At 38.5% G+C, this 6,278-nt stretch overlaps 1 non-coding gene across 1 annotated transcript; it reads left to right on the forward strand.

Moving 5' to 3' along the window:
* Positions 1-5,799: 5,799 nt before the first annotated feature.
* Positions 5,800-5,906, forward strand: LOC117134554. The gene has a single exon (XR_004458738.1). It is a non-coding gene; the product is annotated as a small nucleolar RNA R71 (small nucleolar RNA).
* Positions 5,907-6,278: the final 372 nt, after the last annotated feature.

Below are 6,278 nucleotides of genomic sequence, written 5' to 3' on the forward strand. Positions count from 1 at the left end.
CCCCTATATATTAAATAAGAAGTCACTATTTCCGATGACGTGTCGTTCATAGGTAAAATTTCAAGAAATTGTTATAATTTGATTGGTCGATTGTTTTAATTTTTATTTATTTAAATTAGATCTAAAAATTTAAAGCAAGTCTAAAAACATTTAACATCACTTGCCATATAATCTAAAGAATATTACAAATAACAATTTATGGCAAATAATTCTCGAAAATATAGAAAGATTAATAATTTTTTATTTATTACTTTTAATAATTATAAACTATAAAATATAATGAACGAATTTTTATATAAGATAATTATAATAGTTTTATACTCTACTTGATGAATTGTATTCAAATATAATTATATAATAACTATTTTAAATATTACAAAATCCAAACATGTTTATTTATATGATTTTTAAATTATTTATCGTTGTTTACAGAATAAATTTACCAGAATTTTAAAATTATTTATATAATGTTTTAAATTATTTATAAAAATATAAATCCTACTATATATTGATTGAAAAGTCACATAAGTGATTTTTTATTACGTGTTGATCATTTATAGAAGCTTATACATTAATTTTTCAAATGTATTTTGAAAATTTATCCTTCTATTACAATATTTTGAATTTTTTCATTTTTAATGGTAAAATTCTTCAACTATGTTTACTTAGTGTAGAAACTCCTAAACTAAAGATTTACTGGTAGTAATGGTAATTATGACCTGTTAGAGTTTAATTCATTAAATAAATTTAGTTTAGGCGGTTTTTCGTTAAATACTTAGTTTGAGGGTTTTTACCCAAAACAAACTTAGTTGAGGGGTTTTAACTTTAAAAATTATTATTCTTTCCTTATTATATATTATTTAAATCCTTATAGTGGAATTTGTTTTATCAAAAATCAGTTGCAATCAACTGACGAGATATCTTCTTTCCAAATATCATAAATTTAATATTTAAATATATATATATATATCAAAATTTGAGTTACCAAAATTATGTATATATTATAACTAGAATATCTGTAAAATTTTATTAAAAAATATTCTATCTCATAGCTGAATTAAAATTTATTAGAGGATATTATATCTCATAGCTTCTCTTGAAAGCTAGGTCATTTAGAAACTTAAACTAATTTGATATATAAATATCACGCCACTCCTATTAGTGATGTTAGGAGTTTTCAAGGCTCCTAAGACAAATGTTGTAGTATAAAAGATTGTCGAACCAGTTCTGAGGGATATCAAAGCACTGAGAATGCAAGTACTCACTTAATCTAAGTGCAACCAATGATTTAGATGGGTTTTAAGCTATGACTAAACTAAAAAGCAATAACAGAATGATACTTTCTTGACTAAGGGAAAAGAGAATTCATGGGCATAGGGATTAGACCTTGGGTGATCAAGTATCGAACTAAGGATGGCAAATGATCAATCAAACTATCAACCTTAAGCCTAGACACAATTCTAAGCAAGCTCTATGTCTAGATGAATGCTCATTTGCTAACACATCTCAAACATCAAATGTCTTTGGTTGAATAATATGAAAGCAATCATTACTAACAAGTCTATTAGCTATCTTAGCACCTTTAACAACAAATATCTTTGGCAAAGTATACTAAAAGCCTAGGAGAGTTGTCTCGGGCATTTCATCGAACACCTTTCGGGTGAGAAATGCCTAAGGATCAACAACTGAGTGGCCAACTCAGAAGATGCATTATGATTACTCTACTAGCAAGGAAATATGAATGATCTACACTAAAACATCCTAGCTCTAACCTAATCACCCTTAATCTCCCTAACCCATGAATTCCAAAGGTGATTACTCACTAATCTCCATGATTCCTCTTAAACCCATATTGGATTTCAGATTAATCATGTAGAGAAACACAGGAAATAGATAAGAACACATAATTCTCAATAATAAACTGATCAATTCATTCAAAGAGATCCCTTTCCAAAGGTTTTTGGTGGTTTTTTCTAAGAAACAAGATGATGTGCCTCCTGGTGGCTTACAGAGTAATAAAACATAGGTTTAGAAAATAAAAACGTGCATAATGAAATGACCAAAATGCCCTTGAGAAATCACAAGTTCGAGCAGAAACAAAACACGGAGCGACCTCAGCCCGTCGCTCCGACAAGTCGCTCCAGGCTTCGGGAGCGACCTCGCTGTGTCGCTGCGAGAGGTCGCTCCGGGCTCGTTCTCGCGTCTCCGGGTGATGAAAACGCGAGCGACTTCTCCCTGTCGCTCTGGTATGGTCGCTCTGAGCTTCGGGAGCGACTTCAGCACGTCGCTCTGGAAGGTCGCTCCGAGGTGTAAATGTGTGTCTCCAGACGTGAAAACGCGAGCGACCTTGTGCAGTCGCTCTGGATGAGTCGCTCCGGGATGTGGTGCACAGCGACCTCATGCCGTCGCTCCGAGAGGTCGCTCCGGCTGTGCTCGTCCAAAGATCACTCTTTTCACCTCTTTTGAGCTCCAAATAACCTTATGTGGTACTCCAGTACCTAATAGAGACTCATGTATGCAAAATGCAACCTAAACATGTCTGAATCCTAATCTATATGATGAAAATGCTCATGGATGAATGGATAAAACAATGCAAATATGCAAGATATCAACTCCCCCAAACTTGTTCTTTTACTTGTCCACAAGTGAACTTTCTAGAACTCATAGGAAGAGAGGTTGAAGGTGGGAGCACATAGCCAAAAGAAACACAACTAGCACACTCTCTTATTACACTCTAGCTTCTCTAGGCCTATCTTAACTCTTTTTGTTCTTACACTCATCATCAAGCATCCACACATTCAAATCAACCAACTCTCACATTCATTAAGCACAAAACATCAGGTGAATTCTTGCAAATGGTCAGTTGGTCCAAGTCATTTGGTTGGGTAAGGGAAGGCTTTTTTCAAGTGATTCAAGAGGTTCAAAACATATGATCTTTAAGGTGGTTTACTCTCAAAACAAGTAGCCTTGACATTGCACATAATATATCTAAGAAAGGGACCAACTCATGCATACAATGCTCAATCTCCATTGTTCTACCCTTTTCCCAAACATATCATTACACAATCATTCCCAAATGTCAAACCCAACTCACATCTCTCACCAAAAGATCTTAAGAACTTTAACTCTTTCTTTTTGAAATCTACAAGGGATTTTTCTACAACCTCAAAACATTTCTTAGCTCCTAACAACTTTGCTAGCCCCCCTTTTTCTTTTCTTTTTTCTTTTTTTTTTTCTTTTCTCTTTTTTCATTTCTCCCAAATCATAATCACAACACTCACCCCCACCTATAGCTAGACAATAGAGTGTCCAATCTAACAAGAATGAAGATCAAGCATTGTCGTTCCCGATACTCTCAACATTATGCACATGTAAGACTTTCCGAAAAAGGCCTCACTCATCAAACAATGAAAGCTTAAAAGGAGGAAAAAGTTTTGGGAGTGGTCTACCACTAGAGTTTGTCAAAAAAAGATTGGTATAAAAGATGTGACAACTCAAGTGTGTATAGCCATGACTCAGTACACAAGGGACCATGAGCAAGAAGCATTAAGTTCGTTCAGTTCAAATTAGGTTGTAGTTGGCTTCAAAGACTGAGTTTCAGCAATCAACAAGTTTCAGGAAGAGTTTTCAAGGCTCGAAACATACAAGTCTTTTTGAGAGGTGCAAAAGCTAGTCAAGTGCAACGTAGTGTTCTTTACAAGGCATTCAAAATCATTGCTCCCAATGCAAGTGAATGCAACCTATATGCTCTAGACTCTCCTAAAAATGCAAATGATGCAAACTAAATGATTGATTTTTTTTTTTTATCTATGCAAATAGGTATGCCATGCATGACTCAATGAAACAACATCAAAGCAAACATGATCAAATACTTGGTACCTCCCCCAAACTTGAGTTACACAGTCTCTGTGTCGTCAAGTAGAGAGAGATACCGAAAAGAAGACTAATATGCAAAAATGAAATGGTATATACAAGGGAGTGTGGTGGGTTACCTTCTATAGGGAATGAGTAGAGGGAGATGCTCCCTCCTCGTCGTCCTCAGGTGGTAACTCTTCAAGGTGCTCATCAGCAGGGGTGTCCATCTCTTCAATGTAGAAGGCTTGCCCGAACACAGTTGGTTTCCTCATTTTCCTCTTGATGTCAAAGTGGAGGATGTTCTCTTTACCCAAATGGAGATCAATCGTGCCTTCCTTCACATTAACAATAGCTCCTGCTGTAGCTAAGAATGGCCTTCCTAGAATCAATGGATCTTGAGCCTCCTCACCCATCTCAAGCACCACAAAATCTGTAGGTATCTCATACCTTCCAATCTTCACAGGGAGGTCCTCTAAGATGCCCACAGGGTACTTCACTGAACGATCAGCTAACACCAGAGAGAGTCTACACTTCTTGTACTGAGTGAATCCAAGCTTCTTTGCAACAGACAAAGGCATCAAGCTGACACTAGCTCCCAAATCGCAGAGACTTTTCTCAAATACCATAGGTCCAAGAGCACAAGGTAGTGTGAAGCTTCCTGGATCCTCTAATTTCTCTGGAACATCAAGCCTCTGGATGATGGCATTGCACTCATGGGTAAGATTCATCATGCTTTCCATCTCCTTCTTCTTTGCAGCTACAACATCTTTCAGGAAATTGTTGTATTGAGGAATCAACATGAAAGCATCGATGATGGGCATTGCAACCTGAGCTTCACTCATTTGCTTCTCAAACAGAGCTTTGTATTTCTCTAGCAGCTGCTTCTTGAATCTACCAGGGAATGGAAGTTTGGGTTCATAGGGAGGAGGAACAAAAGAACTTTCACTTGCTGGAGTAACAACTTCACCATCCTTTACTGTCTTCTTCTCCTCTCCAACCTTTCCTTTACCTTTGGCTTCCACTATCTTCTCCAAGATCTCGTCATTGATCTTCTCATCAACAATCACCACTTCATCATCTATGTTGATGGCAACCCCCTCACCTAATTTCTCAGCATCCTTGGTGAGGGTTCTAGGAGGTAACTGCTTACCGCTCCTAAGGGTGATAGCTTTGGCCTCCTTGGGATTTTGGTCAGACTTTCCAGGTAGAGATCCTTGCTGGCGATTCTGGTGAGTGTTCATGGAAGCAAATTGATTCTCTAAATTCCTGACTGTAGAAGCAAGGTGTGAGAATTTGTTGTTGAGCTCATTGTAGCTCCCATCAATCTTGGAATGAAGGTTCTTCAACTCATAACCAACTTGCTTCTCACTTCTAGTCTGAGACTCCAAGATTTGCTTCAGTAAGGTATCAGTGCTGCTCTCTTGAGGAGCAGAGGAACCAGACGAGGGGTTTTGCTGAGGCTGATAGCTGCCTTGCTGGTTGTTTCTTTGCGGATAGCCACTCTGCTGGTTGTTGGAATAGGACTTCTGTTGGTAGTTGTGGTACTGAAAGTTGGGTTCTTTCTTGTACCAGCTACCATTGTTGTTGATGAAACACAGCTCTTCCTGACCTTCCAAACCCTCAACTTCATGGACAATAGCTGGTGTCTCTTGGCTTGGGTTGCCGACAAAGTGCAGCTGCTCTTGGGTAGCTTTATCAGCAAGGAGGATGTCTATCTTATCCTGTAGAGCTTTCAACTCCTTCCTCGTTTGCTTATCCTCAGTTCTACTGCTTCTGTCGTGGTCTCCACTGTAGACTGCATCACTCTTTACCATGTTGTCAACCAGTTCTTCTGCATCCTCCTCAGTTCTCCCCAAGAAGAACCCATTGCTAGCTGTATCCAGTCTGGCTCTGTACTTAGGAAGAGCACCACGGTAGAATGTGCTCAGCAAGCTCTCCTTAGAAAAGCCATGGTGTGGGCATTGAGCTTGGTAGCCCTTGAATCTCTCCCAGGCTTCACTGAAGCCTTCCAAGTTCTTCTGTTGAAAGCTGGAAATCTCGTTTCTCAGCTTAGCAGTTCTTGAAGTAGAGAAGAACTTCTCCAAGAATGCTTTCTTGCAGTCATCCCAAGTAGTGATGGAGTCACTGGGTAGAGACTTCTCCCACTGACGTGCCTTATCCCCCAAAGAGAAAGGGAATAGCTTGAGCTTTAAGGCATCTTCGGACACACCATTGGTTTTTGACAACCCACAGTAGCTGTCGAACCTGTCCAAGTGATCAAATGGATCCTCTAGAGCCAAGCCATGATACTTGTTGTTCTCGATCACGTTGAGGAGTCCTGATTTGATCTCAAAGTTGTTGGCTGCCACAGCGGGTGCTCGGATTCCCAATCTATGACCATGAATGTTGGGGCGGTCGTAAGTGCCAATGGGTCGAGCTGCTCG

This window comes from Brassica rapa, chromosome A05, assembly GCF_000309985.2.
Source record: "Brassica rapa cultivar Chiifu-401-42 chromosome A05, CAAS_Brap_v3.01, whole genome shotgun sequence".
Taxonomy (NCBI): Eukaryota; Viridiplantae; Streptophyta; class Magnoliopsida; order Brassicales; family Brassicaceae; genus Brassica; species Brassica rapa.